At 45.1% G+C, this 15,119-nt stretch overlaps 25 non-coding genes across 25 annotated transcripts; all 25 read left to right on the forward strand.

Moving 5' to 3' along the window:
* The first annotated feature begins 21 nt into the window (after positions 1-21).
* Positions 22-93, forward strand: TRNAA-CGC (transfer RNA alanine (anticodon CGC)). Its single transcript has one exon. It is a non-coding gene; the product is annotated as a tRNA-Ala (tRNA).
* Positions 94-865: 772 nt separating this feature from the next.
* Positions 866-937, forward strand: TRNAA-CGC (transfer RNA alanine (anticodon CGC)). The gene has a single exon. It is a non-coding gene; the product is annotated as a tRNA-Ala (tRNA).
* A 279-nt stretch (positions 938-1,216) lies between these two features.
* Positions 1,217-1,288, forward strand: TRNAA-CGC (transfer RNA alanine (anticodon CGC)). The gene has a single exon. It is a non-coding gene; the product is annotated as a tRNA-Ala (tRNA).
* A 772-nt stretch (positions 1,289-2,060) lies between these two features.
* TRNAA-UGC (transfer RNA alanine (anticodon UGC)) lies at positions 2,061-2,132 on the forward strand. The gene has a single exon. It is a non-coding gene; the product is annotated as a tRNA-Ala (tRNA).
* A 279-nt stretch (positions 2,133-2,411) lies between these two features.
* On the forward strand, positions 2,412-2,483 carry TRNAA-CGC (transfer RNA alanine (anticodon CGC)). Its single transcript has one exon. It is a non-coding gene; the product is annotated as a tRNA-Ala (tRNA).
* A 772-nt stretch (positions 2,484-3,255) lies between these two features.
* TRNAA-UGC (transfer RNA alanine (anticodon UGC)) lies at positions 3,256-3,327 on the forward strand. The gene has a single exon. It is a non-coding gene; the product is annotated as a tRNA-Ala (tRNA).
* Positions 3,328-3,606: 279 nt separating this feature from the next.
* TRNAA-CGC (transfer RNA alanine (anticodon CGC)) lies at positions 3,607-3,678 on the forward strand. Its single transcript has one exon. It is a non-coding gene; the product is annotated as a tRNA-Ala (tRNA).
* A 772-nt stretch (positions 3,679-4,450) lies between these two features.
* Positions 4,451-4,522, forward strand: TRNAA-UGC (transfer RNA alanine (anticodon UGC)). The gene has a single exon. It is a non-coding gene; the product is annotated as a tRNA-Ala (tRNA).
* A 279-nt stretch (positions 4,523-4,801) lies between these two features.
* On the forward strand, positions 4,802-4,873 carry TRNAA-CGC (transfer RNA alanine (anticodon CGC)). The gene has a single exon. It is a non-coding gene; the product is annotated as a tRNA-Ala (tRNA).
* A 778-nt stretch (positions 4,874-5,651) lies between these two features.
* TRNAA-UGC (transfer RNA alanine (anticodon UGC)) lies at positions 5,652-5,723 on the forward strand. Its single transcript has one exon. It is a non-coding gene; the product is annotated as a tRNA-Ala (tRNA).
* Positions 5,724-6,002: 279 nt separating this feature from the next.
* Positions 6,003-6,074, forward strand: TRNAA-CGC (transfer RNA alanine (anticodon CGC)). The gene has a single exon. It is a non-coding gene; the product is annotated as a tRNA-Ala (tRNA).
* Positions 6,075-6,846: 772 nt separating this feature from the next.
* On the forward strand, positions 6,847-6,918 carry TRNAA-UGC (transfer RNA alanine (anticodon UGC)). Its single transcript has one exon. It is a non-coding gene; the product is annotated as a tRNA-Ala (tRNA).
* A 279-nt stretch (positions 6,919-7,197) lies between these two features.
* On the forward strand, positions 7,198-7,269 carry TRNAA-CGC (transfer RNA alanine (anticodon CGC)). Its single transcript has one exon. It is a non-coding gene; the product is annotated as a tRNA-Ala (tRNA).
* A 1,018-nt stretch (positions 7,270-8,287) lies between these two features.
* On the forward strand, positions 8,288-8,359 carry TRNAA-UGC (transfer RNA alanine (anticodon UGC)). Its single transcript has one exon. It is a non-coding gene; the product is annotated as a tRNA-Ala (tRNA).
* Positions 8,360-8,638: 279 nt separating this feature from the next.
* Positions 8,639-8,710, forward strand: TRNAA-CGC (transfer RNA alanine (anticodon CGC)). Its single transcript has one exon. It is a non-coding gene; the product is annotated as a tRNA-Ala (tRNA).
* A 771-nt stretch (positions 8,711-9,481) lies between these two features.
* TRNAA-UGC (transfer RNA alanine (anticodon UGC)) lies at positions 9,482-9,553 on the forward strand. The gene has a single exon. It is a non-coding gene; the product is annotated as a tRNA-Ala (tRNA).
* Positions 9,554-9,832: 279 nt separating this feature from the next.
* Positions 9,833-9,904, forward strand: TRNAA-CGC (transfer RNA alanine (anticodon CGC)). Its single transcript has one exon. It is a non-coding gene; the product is annotated as a tRNA-Ala (tRNA).
* Positions 9,905-10,676: 772 nt separating this feature from the next.
* Positions 10,677-10,748, forward strand: TRNAA-UGC (transfer RNA alanine (anticodon UGC)). Its single transcript has one exon. It is a non-coding gene; the product is annotated as a tRNA-Ala (tRNA).
* A 279-nt stretch (positions 10,749-11,027) lies between these two features.
* Positions 11,028-11,099, forward strand: TRNAA-CGC (transfer RNA alanine (anticodon CGC)). The gene has a single exon. It is a non-coding gene; the product is annotated as a tRNA-Ala (tRNA).
* Positions 11,100-11,871: 772 nt separating this feature from the next.
* Positions 11,872-11,943, forward strand: TRNAA-UGC (transfer RNA alanine (anticodon UGC)). The gene has a single exon. It is a non-coding gene; the product is annotated as a tRNA-Ala (tRNA).
* A 279-nt stretch (positions 11,944-12,222) lies between these two features.
* Positions 12,223-12,294, forward strand: TRNAA-CGC (transfer RNA alanine (anticodon CGC)). Its single transcript has one exon. It is a non-coding gene; the product is annotated as a tRNA-Ala (tRNA).
* A 772-nt stretch (positions 12,295-13,066) lies between these two features.
* TRNAA-UGC (transfer RNA alanine (anticodon UGC)) lies at positions 13,067-13,138 on the forward strand. The gene has a single exon. It is a non-coding gene; the product is annotated as a tRNA-Ala (tRNA).
* Positions 13,139-13,417: 279 nt separating this feature from the next.
* On the forward strand, positions 13,418-13,489 carry TRNAA-CGC (transfer RNA alanine (anticodon CGC)). Its single transcript has one exon. It is a non-coding gene; the product is annotated as a tRNA-Ala (tRNA).
* A 771-nt stretch (positions 13,490-14,260) lies between these two features.
* On the forward strand, positions 14,261-14,332 carry TRNAA-UGC (transfer RNA alanine (anticodon UGC)). Its single transcript has one exon. It is a non-coding gene; the product is annotated as a tRNA-Ala (tRNA).
* Positions 14,333-14,611: 279 nt separating this feature from the next.
* Positions 14,612-14,683, forward strand: TRNAA-CGC (transfer RNA alanine (anticodon CGC)). The gene has a single exon. It is a non-coding gene; the product is annotated as a tRNA-Ala (tRNA).
* Positions 14,684-15,119: the final 436 nt, after the last annotated feature.

The raw sequence follows: 15,119 nt of genomic DNA on the forward strand, positions 1-15,119 counted from the left end.
CCAGCAAACAGTATCTTGTGTGGGGATGTAGCTCAGTGGTAGAGCGCACGCTTCGCATGTGTGAGGCCCCGGGTTCAATCCCCGGCATCTCCATTGGTGGATTTTGTGCACCTAGTTTAAATCACTTGCTGTCCCTCACCGCGTAGAAATTTACGCAGATCTTCCGTTGAAAGGCTTCCTTTTAAAACACATTGGCCTTTGGAATTGCTGCTCACTTGACAAGTGCACTCTTGGCTTATGGCAGGTACGGGCGTCAAGCAAGAGCATCTGTATGTCTTTTCACGCAGTAGCTTCTACCATAGCCAACACTTTCAAACGTACAACCGTTTCATTCATTTCTTTTTTTGGAGAAATCTTATTGTCGCATTACAGACAGTTTGTAAAGTTTGGATTTTGAATCATCATAGCGCTAACAATTTGGTGTAGCACCTGAAGCTGATGAAAGAAACGAGCAGGCGCCTCTTGAATAGACATGTTTTAACAAAAAACAAGATGGCCGATATTGTTTATGGGAGTAGCAAGAGCATTCACTCCTTTTTCTCGGTAAGCATCTTTGCGGGACAGTCATTTCTCTGCTGTCTCGTGCCATCTGTGCTCATTTTTCCAAGCACTATTTCCACTTTTGGCTTTTACACTCCTGCCCATACTGCTTTTCTTCTGCAGTTGTTCCGTGAAATCTATGCCTCTAAGAAGGCGTTTAAGCAACGTTGGAGCTGTTGAAAACTTCCTGCTTTTAATCACTGGCAACTTGTGCAGTTCCCTGAAAATGCGTTGTTATTGCACACTGCCTTGTCGCTACATACGGTTTCCACAGTATTGGGCAATGAACCTCCTGAGAGACAGAGGCAGGGGCAGCATCAGGCCAGGGGATGTAGCTCAGTGGTAGAGCGCACGCTTCGCATGTGTGAGGCCCCGGGTTCAATCCCCGGCATCTCCATTCACATCTTTTGGATACCTGAAGAAAACCATTCTGTTTCCCATCGGCCCAACACTTCAATGTGTTTCCACCGACGGTCAATATAATCCATTCCTCAAGTCAAAAGAACAGCAAATCTTGTTTGATATGTAAAGCACAATGAGCTTCAATCCATCACCGCCTTCTCTGCCCCTGGTTAAAAAGCCCCAAAATTCACAAACTACTTATCTGCTTAATGCGCACACCTTCTGGGTCGCTTTTCAAAAATGTTTCTGGCCCCCAGCAAACAGTATCTTGTGTGGGGATGTAGCTCAGTGGTAGAGCGCACGCTTCGCATGTGTGAGGCCCCGGGTTCAATCCCCGGCATCTCCATTGGTGGATTTTGTGCACCTAGTTTAAATCACTTGCTGTCCCTCACCGTGTAGAAATTTACGCAGATCTTCCGTTGAAAGGCTTCCTTTTAAAACACATTGGCCTTTGGAATTGCTGCTCACTTGACAAGTGCACTCTTGGCTTATGGCAGGTACGGGCGTCAAGCAAGAGCATCTGTATGTCTTTTCACGCAGTAGCTTCTACCATAGCCAACACTTTCAAACGTACAACCGTTTCATTCATTTCTTTTTTTGGAGAAATCTTATTGTCGCATTACAGACAGTTTGTAAAGTTTGGATTTTGAATCATCATAGCGCTAACAATTTGGTGTAGCACCTGAAGCTGATGAAAGAAACGAGCAGGCGCCTCTTGAATAGACATGTTTTAACAAAAAACAAGATGGCCGATATTGTTTATGGGAGTAGCAAGAGCATTCACTCCTTTTTCTCGGTAAGCATCTTTGCGGGACAGTCATTTCTCTGCTGTCTCGTGCCATCTGTGCTCATTTTTCCAAGCACTATTTCCACTTTTGCCTTTTACACTCCTGCCCATACTGCTTTTCTTCTGCAGTTGTTCCGTGAAATCTATGCCTCTAAGAAGGCGTTTAAGCAACGTTGGAGCTGTTGAAAACTTCCTGCTTTTAATCACTGGCAACTTGTGCAGTTCCCTGAAAATGCGTTGTTATTGCACACTGCCTTGTCGCTACATACTGTTTCCACAGTATTGGGCAATGAACCTCCTGAGAGACAGAGGCAGGGGCAGCATCAGGCCAGGGGATGTAGCTCAGTGGTAGAGCGCACGCTTTGCATGTGTGAGGCCCCGGGTTCAATCCCCGGCATCTCCATTCACATCTTTTGGATACCTGAAGAAAACCATTCTGTTTCCCATCGGCCCAACACTTCAATGTGTTTCCACCGACGGTCAATATAATCCATTCCTCAAGTCAAAAGAACAGCAAATCTTGTTTGATATGTAAAGCACAATGAGCTTCAATCCATCACCGCCTTCTCTGCCCCTGGTTAAAAAGCCCCAAAATTCACAAACTACTTATCTGCTTAATGCGCACACTTTCTGGGTCGCTTTTCAAAAATGTTTCTGGCCCCCAGCAAACAGTACCTTGTGTGGGGATGTAGCTCAGTGGTAGAGCGCACGCTTCGCATGTGTGAGGCCCCGGGTTCAATCCCCGGCATCTCCATTGGTGAATTTTGTGCACCTAGTTTAAATCACTTGCTGTCCCTCACCGTGTAGAAATTTACGCAGATCTTCCGTTGAAAGGCTTCCTTTTAAAACACATTGGCCTTTGGAATTGCTGCTCACTTGACAAGTGCACTGTTGGCTTATGGCAGGTACGGGCGTCAAGCAAGAGCATCTGTATGTCTTTTCACGCAGTAGCTTCTACCATAGCCAACACTTTCAAACGTACAACCGTTTCATTTATTTCTTTTTTTGGAGAAATCTTATTGTCGCATTACAGACAGTTTGTAAAGTTTGGATTTTGAATCATCATAGCGCTAACAATTTGGTGTAGCACCTGAAGCTGATGAAAGAAACGAGCAGGCGCCTCTTGAATAGACATGTTTTAACAAAAAACAAGATGGCCGATATTGTTTATGGGAGTAGCAAGAGCATTCACTCCTTTTTCTCGGTAAGCATCTTTGCGGGACAGTCATTTCTCTGCTGTCTCGTGCCATCTGTGCTCATTTTTCCAAGCACTATTTCCACTTTTGGCTTTTACACTCCTGCCCATACTGCTTTTCTTCTGCAGTTGTTCCGTGAAATCTATGCCTCTAAGAAGGCGTTTAAGCAACGTTGGAGCTGTTGAAAACTTCCTGCTTTTAATCACTGGCAACTTGTGCAGTTCCCTGAAAATGCGTTGTTATTGCACACTGCCTTGTCGCTACATACGGTTTCCACAGTATTGGGCAATGAACCTCCTGAGAGACAGAGGCAGGGGCAGCATCAGGCCAGGGGATGTAGCTCAGTGGTAGAGCGCACGCTTTGCATGTGTGAGGCCCCGGGTTCAATCCCCGGCATCTCCATTCACATCTTTTGGATACCTGAAGAAAACCATTCTGTTTCCCATCGGCCCAACACTTCAATGTGTTTCCACCGACGGTCAATATAATCCATTCCTCAAGTCAAAAGAACAGCAAATCTTGTTTCATATGTAAAGCACAATGAGCTTCAATCCATCACCGCCTTCTCTGCCCCTGGTTAAAAAGCCCCAAAATTCACAAACTACTTATCTGCTTAATGCGCACACTTTCCGGGTCGCTTTTCAAAAATGTTTCTGGCCCCCAGAAAACAGTACCTTGTGTGGGGATGTAGCTCAGTGGTAGAGCGCACGCTTCGCATGTGTGAGGCCCCGGGTTCAATCCCCGGCATCTCCATTGGTGAATTTTGTGCACCTAGTTTAAATCACTTGCTGTCCCTCACCGTGTAGAAATTTACGCAGATCTTCCGTTGAAAGGCTTCCTTTTAAAACACATTGGCCTTTGGAATTGCTGCTCACTTGACAAGTGCACTCTTGGCTTATGGCAGGTACGGGCGTCAAGCAAGAGCATCTGTATGTCTTTTCACGCAGTAGCTTCTACCATAGCCAACACTTTCAAACGTACAACCGTTTCATTTATTTCTTTTTTTGGAGAAATCTTATTGTCGCATTACAGACAGTTTGTAAAGTTTGGATTTTGAATCATCATAGCGCTAACAATTTGGTGTAGCACCTGAAGCTGATGAAAGAAACGAGCAGGCGCCTCTTGAATAGACATGTTTTAACAAAAAACAAGATGGCCGATATTGTTTATGGGAGTAGCAAGAGCATTCACTCCTTTTTCTCGGTAAGCATCTTTGCGGGACAGTCATTTCTCTGCTGTCTCGTGCCATCTGTGCTCATTTTTCCAAGCACTATTTCCACTTTTGCCTTTTACACTCCTGCCCATACTGCTTTTCTTCTGCAGTTGTTCCGTGAAATCTATGCCTCTAAGAAGGCGTTTAAGCAACGTTGGAGCTGTTGAAAACTTCCTGCTTTTAATCACTGGCAACTTGTGCAGTTCCCCGAAAATGCGTTGTTATTGCACACTGCCTTGTCGCTACATACTGTTTCCACAGTATTGGGCAATGAACCTCCTGAGAGACAGAGGCAGGGGCAGCATCAGGCCAGGGGATGTAGCTCAGTGGTAGAGTGCACGCTTTGCATGTGTGAGGCCCCTGGTTCAATCCCCGGCATCTCCATTCACATCTTTTGGATACCTGAAGAAAACCATTCTGTTTCCCATCGGCCCAACACTTCAATGTGTTTCCACCGACGGTCAATATAATCCATTCCTCAAGTCAAAAGAACAGCAAATCTTGTTTGATATGTAAAGCACAATGAGCTTCAATCCATCACCGCCTTCTCTGCCCCTGGTTAAAAAGCCCCAAAATTCACAAACTACTTATCTGCTTAATGCGCACACCTTCTGGGTCGCTTTTCAAAAATATTTCTGGCCCCCAGCAAACGGTATCTTGTGTGGGGATGTAGCTCAGTGGTAGAGCGCACGCTTCGCATGTGTGAGGCCCCGGGTTCAATCCCCGGCATCTCCATTGGTGGATTTTGTGCACCTAGTTTAAATCACTTGCTGTCCCTCACCGTGTAGAAATTTACGCAGATCTTCCGTTGAAAGGCTTCCTTTTAAAACACATTGGCCTTTGGAATTGCTGCTCACTTGACAAGTGCACTCTTGGCTTATGGCAGGTACGGGCGTCAAGCAAGAGCATCTGTATGTCTTTTCACGCAGTAGCTTCTACCATAGCCAACACTTTCAAACGTACAACCGTTTCATTCATTTCTTTTTTTGGAGAAATCTTATTGTCGCATTACAGACAGTTTGTAAAGTTTGGATTTTGAATCATCATAGCGCTAACAATTTGGTGTAGCACCTGAAGCTGATGAAAGAAACGAGCAGGCGCCTCTTGAATAGACATGTTTTAACAAAAAACAAGATGGCCGATATTGTTTATGGGAGTAGCAAGAGCATTCACTCCTTTTTCTCGGTAAGCATCTTTGCGGGACAGTCATTTCTCTGCTGTCTCGTGCCATCTGTGCTCATTTTTCCAAGCACTATTTCCACTTTTGGCTTTTACACTCCTGCCCATACTGCTTTTCTTCTGCAGTTGTTCCGTGAAATCTATGCCTCTAAGAAGGCGTTTAAGCAACGTTGGAGCTGTTGAAAACTTCCTGCTTTTAATCACTGGCAACTTGTGCAGTTCCCTGAAAATGCGTTGTTATTGCACACTGCCTTGTCGCTACATACTGTTTCCACAGTATTGGGCAATGAACCTCCTGAGAGACAGAGACAGAGGCAGGGGCAGCATCAGGCCAGGGGATGTAGCTCAGTGGTAGAGCGCACGCTTTGCATATGTGAGGCCCCGGGTTCAATCCCCGGCATCTCCATGCACATCTTTTGGATACCTGAAGAAAACCATTCTGTTTCCCATCGGCCCAACACTTCAATGTGTTTCCACCGACGGTCAATATAATCCATTCCTCAAGTCAAAAGAACAGCAAATCTTGTTTAATATGTAAAGCACAATGAGCTTCAATCCATCACCGCCTTCTCTGCCCCTGGTTAAAAAGCCCCAAAATTCACAAACTACTTATCTGCTTAATGCGCACACCTTCTGGGTCGCTTTTCAAAAATGTTTCTGGCCCCCAGCAAACAGTATCTTGTGTGGGGATGTAGCTCAGTGGTAGAGCGCACGCTTCGCATGTGTGAGGCCCCGTGTTCAATCCCCGGCATCTCCATTGGTGGATTTTGTGCACCTAGTTTAAATCACTTGCTGTCCCTCACCGTGTAGAAATTTACGCAGATCTTCCGTTGAAAGGCTTCCTTTTAAAACACATTGGCCTTTGGAATTGCTGCTCACTTGACAAGTGCACTCTTGGCTTATGGCAGGTACGGGCGTCAAGCAAGAGCATCTGTATGTCTTTTCACGCAGTAGCTTCTACCATAGCCAACACTTTCAAACGTACAACCGTTTCATTCATTTCTTTTTATTGAGAAATCTTATTGTCGCATTACAGACAGTTTGTAAAGTTTGGATTTTGAATCATCATAGCGCTAACAATTTGGTGTAGCACCTGAAGCTGATGAAAGAAACGAGCAGGCGCCTCTTGAATAGACATGTTTTAACAAAAAACAAGATGGCCGATATTGTTTATGGGAGTAGCAAGAGCATTCACTCCTTTTTCTCGGTAAGCATCTTTGCGGGACAGTCATTTCTCTGCTGTCTCGTGCCATCTGTGCTCATTTTTCCAAGCACTATTTCCACTTTTGGCTTTTACACTCCTGCCCATACTGCTTTTCTTCTGCAGTTGTTCCGTGAAATCTATGCCTCTAAGAAGGCGTTTAAGCAACGTTGGAGCTGTTGAAAACTTCCTGCTTTTAATCACTGGCAACTTGTGCAGTTCCCTGAAAATGCGTTGTTATTGCACACTGCCTTGTCGCTACATACTGTTTCCACAGTATTGGGCAATGAACCTCCTGAGAGACAGAGGCAGGGGCAGCATCAGGCCAGGGGATGTAGCTCAGTGGTAGAGCGCACGCTTTGCATGTGTGAGGCCCCGGGTTCAATCCCCGGCATCTCCATTCACATCTTTTGGATACCTGAAGAAAACCATTCTGTTTCCCATCGGCCCAACACTTCAATGTGTTTCCACCGACGGTCAATATAATCCATTCCTCAAGTCAAAAGAACAGCAAATCTTGTTTGATATGTAAAGCACAATGAGCTTCAATCCATCACCACCTTCTCTGCCCCTGGTTAAAAAGCCCCAAAATTCACAAACTACTTATCTGCTTAATGCGCACACCTTCTGGGTCGCTTTTCAAAAATGTTTCCGGCCCCCAGCAAGCGGTACCTTGTGTGGGGATGTAGCTCAGTGGTAGAGCGCACGCTTCGCATGTGTGAGACCCCGGGTTCAAACCCCGGCATCTCCATTGGTGGATTTTGTGCACCTAGTTTAAATCACTTGCTGTCCCTCACCGTGTAGAAATTTACGCAGATCTTCCGTTGAAAGGCTTCCTTTTAAAACACATTGGCCTTTGGAATTGCTGATCACTTGACAAGTGCACTCTTGGCTTATGGCAGGTACGGGCGTCAAGCAAGAGCATCTGTATGTCTTTTCACGCAGTAGTCTCTACCATAGCCAACACTTTCAAACGTACAACCGTTTCATTCATTTCTTTTTTTGGAGAAATCTTATTGTCGCATTACAGACAGTTTGTAAAGTTTGGAGAAATTTACGCAGATCTTCCGTTGAAAGGCTTCCTTTTAAAACACATTGGCCTTTGGAATTGCTGCTCACTTGACAAGTGCACTGTTGGCTTATGGCAGGTACGGGCGTCAAGCAAGAGCATCTGTATGTCTTTTCACGCAGTAGCTTCTACCATAGCCAACACTTTCAAACGTACAACCGTTTCATTTATTTCTTTTTTTGGAGAAATCTTATTGTTGCATTACAGACAGTTTGTAAAGTTTGGATTTTGAATCATCATAGCGCTAACAATTTGGTGTAGCACCTGAAGCTGATGAAAGAAACGAGCAGGCGCCTCTTGAATAGACATGTTTTAACAAAAAACAAGATGGCCGATATTGTTTATGGGAGTAGCAAGAGCATTCACTCCTTTTTCTCGGTAAGCATCTTTGCGGGACAGTCATTTCTCTGCTGTCTCGTGCCATCTGTGCTCATTTTTCCAAGCACTATTTCCACTTTTGGCTTTTCCACTCCTGCCCATACTGCTTTTCTTCTGCAGTTGTTCCGTGAAATCTATGCCTCTAAGAAGGCGTTTAAGCAACGTTGGAGCTGTTGAAAACTTCCTGCTTTTAATCACTGGCAACTTGTGCAGTTCCCTGAAAATGCGTTGTTATTGCACACTGCCTTGTCGCTACATACTGTTTCCACAGTATTGGGCAATGAACCTCCTGAGAGACAGAGGCAGGGGCAGCATCAGGCCAGGGGATGTAGCTCAGTGGTAGAGCGCACGCTTTGCATGTGTGAGGCCCCGGGTTCAATCCCCGGCATCTCCATTCACATCTTTTGGATACCTGAAGAAAACCATTCTGTTTCCCATCGGCCCAACACTTCAATGTGTTTCCACCGACGGTCAATATAATCCATTCCTCAAGTCAAAAGAACAGCAAATCTTGTTTGATATGTAAAGCACAATGAGCTTCAATCCATCACCGCCTTCTCTGCCCCTGGTTAAAAAGCCCCAAAATTCACAAACTACTTATCTGCTTAATGCGCACACTTTCTGGGTCGCTTTTCAAAAATGTTTCTGGCCCCCAGCAAACAGTACCTTGTGTGGGGATGTAGCTCAGTGGTAGAGCGCACGCTTCGCATGTGTGAGGCCCCGGGTTCAATCCCCGGCATCTCCATTGGTGAATTTTGTGCACCTAGTTTAATCACTTGCTGTCCCTCACCGTGTAGAAATTTACGCAGATCTTCCGTTGAAAGGCTTCCTTTTAAAACACATTGGCCTTTGGAATTGCTGCTCACTTGACAAGTGCACTGTTGGCTTATGGCAGGTACGGGCGTCAAGCAAGAGCATCTGTATGTCTTTTCACGCAGTAGCTTCTACCATAGCCAACACTTTCAAACGTACAACCGTTTCATTTATTTCTTTTTTTGGAGAAATCTTATTGTCGCATTACAGACAGTTTGTAAAGTTTGGATTTTGAATCATCATAGCGCTAACAATTTGGTGTAGCACCTGAAGCTGATGAAAGAAACGAGCAGGCGCCTCTTGAATAGACATGTTTTAACAAAAAACAAGATGGCCGATATTGTTTATGGGAGTAGCAAGAGCATTCACTCCTTTTTCTCGGTAAGCATCTTTGCGGGACAGTCATTTCTCTGCTGTCTCGTGCCATCTGTGCTCATTTTTCCAAGCACTATTTCCACTTTTGGCTTTTACACTCCTGCCCATACTGCTTTTCTTCTGCAGTTGTTCCGTGAAATCTATGCCTCTAAGAAGGCGTTTAAGCAACGTTGGAGCTGTTGAAAACTTCCTGCTTTTAATCACTGGCAACTTGTGCAGTTCCCTGAAAATGCGTTGTTATTGCACACTGCCTTGTAGCTATATACTGTTTCCACAGTATTGGGCAATGAACCTCCTGAGAAACAGAGGCAGGGGCAGCATCAGGCCAGGGGATGTAGCTCAGTGGTAGAGCGCACGCTTTGCATGTGTGAGGCCTCGGGTTCAATCCCCGGCATCTCCATGCACATGTTTTGGATACCTGAAGAAAACCATTCTGTTTCCCATCGGCCCAACACTTCAATGTGTTTCCACCGACGGTCAATATAATCCATTCCTCAAGTCAAAAGAACAGCAAATCTTGTTTGATATGTAAAGCACAATGAGCTTCAATCCATCACCGCCTTCTCTGCCCCTGGTTAAAAAGCCCCAAAATTCCCAAACTACTTATCTGCTTAATGCGCACACTTTCTGGGTCGCTTTTCAAAAATGTTTCTGGCCCCCAGCAAACAGTACCTTGTGTGGGGATGTAGCTCAGTGGTAGAGCGCACGCTTCGCATGTGTGAGGCCCCGGGTTCAATCCCCGGCATCTCCATTGGTGAATTTTGTGCACCTAGTTTAAATCACTTGCTGTCCCTCACCGTGTAGAAATTTACGCAGATCTTCCGTTGAAAGGCTTCCTTTTAAAACACATTGGCCTTTGGAATTGCTGCTCACTTGACAAGTGCACTGTTGGCTTATGGCAGGTACGGGCGTCAAGCAAGAGCATCTGTATGTCTTTTCACGCAGTAGCTTCTACCATAGCCAACACTTTCAAACGTACAACCGTTTCATTTATTTCTTTTTTTGGAGAAATCTTATTGTCGCATTACAGACAGTTTATAAAGTTTGGATTTTGAATCATCATAGCGCTAACAATTTGGTGTAGCACCTGAAGCTGATGAAAGAAACGAGCAGGCGCCTCTTGAATAGACATGTTTTAACAAAAAACAAGATGGCCGATATTGTTTATGGGAGTAGCAAGAGCATTCACTCCTTTTTCTCGGTAAGCATCTTTGCGGGACAGTCATTTCTCTGCTGTCTCGTGCCATCTGTGCTCACTTTTCCAAGCACTATTTCCACTTTTGGCTTTTACACTCCTGCCCATACTGCTTTTCTTCTGCAGTTGTTCCGTGAAATCTATGCCTCTAAGAAGGCGTTTAAGCAACGTTGGAGCTGTTGAAAACGTCCTGCTTTTAATCACTGGCAACTTGTGCAGTTCCCTGAAAATGCGTTGTTATTGCACACTGCCTTGTCGCTACATACTGTTTCCACAGTATTGGGCAATGAACCTCCTGAGAGACAGAGGCAGGGGCAGCATCAGGCCAGGGGATGTAGCTCAGTGGTAGAGCGCACGCTTTGCATGTGTGAGGCCCCGGGTTCAATCCCCGGCATCTCCATTCACATCTTTTGGATACCTGAAGAAAACCATTCTGTTTCCCATCGGCCCAACACTTCACTGTGTTTCCACCGACGGTCAATATAATCCATTCCTCAAGTCAAAAGAACAGCAAATCTTGTTTGATATGTAAAGCACAATGAGCTTCAATCCATCACCGCCTTCTCTGCCCCTGGTTAAAAAGCCCCAAAATTCACAAACTACTTATCTGCTTAATGCGCACACCTTCTGGGTCGCTTTTCAAAAATGTTTCTGGCCCCCAGCAAACAGTACCTTGTGTGGGGATGTAGCTCAGTGGTAGAGCGCACGCTTCGCATGTGTGAGGCCCCGGGTTCAATCCACGGCATCTCCATTGGTGAATTTTGTGCACCTAGTTTAAATCACTTGCTGTCCCTCACCGTGTAGAAATTTACGCAGATCTTCCGTTGAAAGGCTTCCTTTTAAAACACATTGGCCTTTGGAATTGCTGCTCACTTGACAAGTGCACTGTTGGCTTATGGCAGGTACGGGCGTCAAGCAAGAGCATCTGTATGTCTTTTCACGCTGTAGCTTCTACCATAGCCAACACTTTCAAACGTACAACCGTTTCATTTATTTCTTTTTTTGGAGAAATCTTATTGTCGCATTACAGACAGTTTGTAAAGTTTGGATTTTGAATCATCATAGCGCTAACAATTTGGTGTAGCACCTGAAGCTGATGAAAGAAACGAGCAGGCGCCTCTTGAATAGACATGTTTTAACAAAAAACAAGATGGCCGATATTGTTTATGGGAGTAGCAAGAGCATTCACTCCTTTTTCTCGGTAAGCATCTTTGCGGGACAGTCATTTCTCTGCTGTCTCGTGCCATCTGTGCTCATTTTTCCAAGCACTATTTCCACTTTTGGCTTTTCCACTCCTGCCCATACTGCTTTTCTTCTGCAGTTGTTCCGTGAAATCTATGCCTCTAAGAAGGCGTTTAAGCAACGTTGGAGCTGTTGAAAACTTCCTGCTTTTAATCACTGGCAACTTGTGCAGTTCCCTGAAAATGCGTTGTTATTGCACACTGCCTTGTCGCTACATACTGTTTCCACAGTATTGGGCAATGAACCTCCTGAGAGACAGAGGCAGGGGCAGCATCAGGCCAGGGGATGTAGCTCAGTGGTAGAGCGCACGCTTTGCATGTGTGAGGCCCCGGGTTCAATCCCCGGCATCTCCATTCACATCTTTTGGATACCTGAAGAAAACCATTCTGTTTCCCATCGGCCCAACACTTCAATGTGTTTCCACCGACGGTCAATATAATCCATTCCTCAAGTCAAAAGAACAGCAAATCTTGTTTCATATGTAAAGCACAATGAGCTTCAATCCATCACCGCCTTCTCTGCCCCTGGTTAAAAAGCCCCAAAATTCCCAAACTACTTATCTGCTTAATGCGCACACTTTCTGGGTCGCTTTTCAAAAATGTTTCTGGCCCCCAGCAAACAGTACCTTGTGTGGGGATGTAGCTCAGTGGTAGAGCGCACGCTTCGCATGTGTGAGGCCCCGGGTTCAATCCCCGGCATCTCCATTGGTGAATTTTGTGCACCTAGTTTAAATCACTTGCTGTCCCTCACCGTGTAGAAATTTACGCAGATCTTCCGTTGAAAGGCTTCCTTTTAAAACACATTGGCCTTTGGAATTGCTGCTCACTTGACAAGTGCACTGTTGGCTTATGGCAGGTACGGGCGTCAAGCAAGAGCATCTGTATGTCTTTTCACGCAGTAGCTTCTACCATAGCCAACACTTTCAAACGTACAACCGTTTCATTTATTTCTTTTTTTGGAGAAATCTTATTGTCGCATTACAGACAGTTTGTAAAGTTTGGATTTTGAATCATCATAGCGCTAACAATTTGGTGTAGCACCTGAAGCTGATGAAAGAAATGAGCAGGCGCCTCTTGAATAGACATGTTTTAACAAAAAACAAGATGGCCGATATTGTTTATGGGAGTAGCAAGAGCATTCACTCCTTTTTCTCGGTAAGCATCTTTGCGGGACAGTCATTTCTCTGCTGTCTCGTGCCATCTGTGCTCATTTTTCCAAGCACTATTTCCACTTTTGGCTTTTCCACTCCTGCCCATACTGCTTTTCTTCTGCAGTTGTTCCGTGAAATCTATGCCTCTAAGAAGGCGTTTAAGCAACGTTGGAGCTGTTGAAAACTTCCTGCTTTTAATCACTGGCAACTTGTGCAGTTCCCTGAAAATGCGTTGTTATTGCACACTGCCTTGTCGCTACATACTGTTTCCACAGTATTGGGCAATGAACCTCCTGAGAGACAGAGGCAGGGGCAGCATCAGGCCAGGGGATGTAGCTCAGTGGTAGAGCGCACGCTTTGCATGTGTGAGGCCCCGGGTTCAATCCCCGGCATCTCCATTCACATCTTTTGGATACCTGAAGAAAACCATTCTGTTTCCCATCGGCCCAACACTTCAATGTGTTTCCACCGACGGTCAATATAATCCATTCCTCAAGTCAAAAGAACAGCAAATCTTGTTTGATATGTAAAGCACAATGAGCTTCAATCCATCACCGCCTTCTCTGCCCCTGGTTAAAAAGCCCCAAAATTCCCAAACTACTTATCTGCTTAATGCGCACACTTTCTGGGTCGCTTTTCAAAAATGTTTCTGGCCCCCAGCAAACAGTACCTTGTGTGGGGATGTAGCTCAGTGGTAGAGCGCACGCTTCGCATGTGTGAGGCCCCGGGTTCAATCCCCGGCATCTCCATTGGTGAATTTTGTGCACCTAGTTTAATCACTTGCTGTCCCTCACCGTGTAGAAATTTACGCAGATCTTCCGTTGAAAGGCTTCCTTTTAAAACACATTGGCCTTTGGAATTGCTGCTCACTTGACAAGTGCACTGTTGGCTTATGGCAGGTACGGGCGTCAAGCAAGAGCATCTGTATGTCTTTTCACGCAGTAGCTTCTACCATAGCCAACACTTTCAAACGTACAACCGTTTCATTTATTTCTTTTTTTGGAGAAATCTTATTGTCGCATTACAGACAGTTTGTAAAGTTTGGATTTTGAATCATCATAGCGCTAACAATTTGGTGTAGCACCTGAAGCTGATGAAAGAAACGAGCAGGCGCCTCTTGAATAGACATGTTTTAACAAAAAACAAGATGGCCGATATTGTTTATGGGAGTAGCAAGAGCATTCACTCCTTTTTCTCGGTAAGCATCTTTGCGGGACAGTCATTTCTCTGCTGTCTCGTGCCATCTGTGCTCATTTTTCCAAGCACTATTTCCACTTTTGGCTTTTACACTCCTGCCCATACTGCTTTTCTTCTGCAGTTGTTCCGTGAAATCTATGCCTCTAAGAAGGCGTTTAAGCAACGTTGGAGCTGTTGAAAACTTCCTGCTTTTAATCACTGGCAACTTGTGCAGTTCCCTGAAAATGCGTTGTTATTGCACACTGCCTTGTAGCTATATACTGTTTCCACAGTTTTGGGCAATGAACCTCCTGAGAAACAGAGGCAGGGGCAGCATCAGGCCAGGGGATGTAGCTCAGTGGTAGAGCGCACGCTTTGCATGTGTGAGGCCCCGGGTTCAATCCCCGGCATCTCCATGCACATGTTTTGGATACCTGAAGAAAACCATTCTGTTTCCCATCGGCCCAACACTTCAATGTGTTTCCACCGACGGTCAATATAATCCATTCCTCAAGTCAAAAGAACAGCAAATCTTGTTTGATATGTAAAGCACAATGAGCTTCAATCCATCACCGCCTTCTCTGCCCCTGGTTAAAAAGCCCCAAAATTCCCAAACTACTTATCTGCTTAATGCGCACACTTTCTGGGTCGCTTTTCAAAAATGTTTCTGGCCCCCAGCAAACAGTACCTTGTGTGGGGATGTAGCTCAGTGGTAGAGCGCACGCTTCGCATGTGTGAGGCCCCGGGTTCAATCCCCGGCATCTCCATTGGTGAATTTTGTGCACCTAGTTTAAATCACTTGCTGTCCCTCACCGTGTAGAAATTTACGCAGATCTTCCGTTGAAAGGCTTCCTTTTAAAACACATTGGCCTTTGGAATTGCTGCTCACTTGACAAGTGCACTGTTGGCTTATGGCAGGTACGGGCGTCAAGCAAGAGCATCTGTATGTCTTTTCACGCAGTAGCTTCTACCATAGCCAACACTTTCAAACGTACAACCGTTTCATTTATTTCTTTTTTTGGAGAAATCTTATTGTCGCATTACAGACAGTTTATAAAGTTTGGATTTTGAATCATCATAGCGCTAACAATTTGGTGTAGCACCTGAAGCTGATGAAAGAAACGAGCAGGCGCCTCTTGAATAGACATGTTTTAACAAAAAACAAGATGGCCGATATTGTTTATGGGAGTAGCAAGAGCATTC

This window comes from Engystomops pustulosus, chromosome 1 (assembly GCF_040894005.1).
Source record: "Engystomops pustulosus chromosome 1, aEngPut4.maternal, whole genome shotgun sequence".
In the NCBI taxonomy this organism is placed as follows: Eukaryota; Metazoa; Chordata; class Amphibia; order Anura; family Leptodactylidae; genus Engystomops; species Engystomops pustulosus.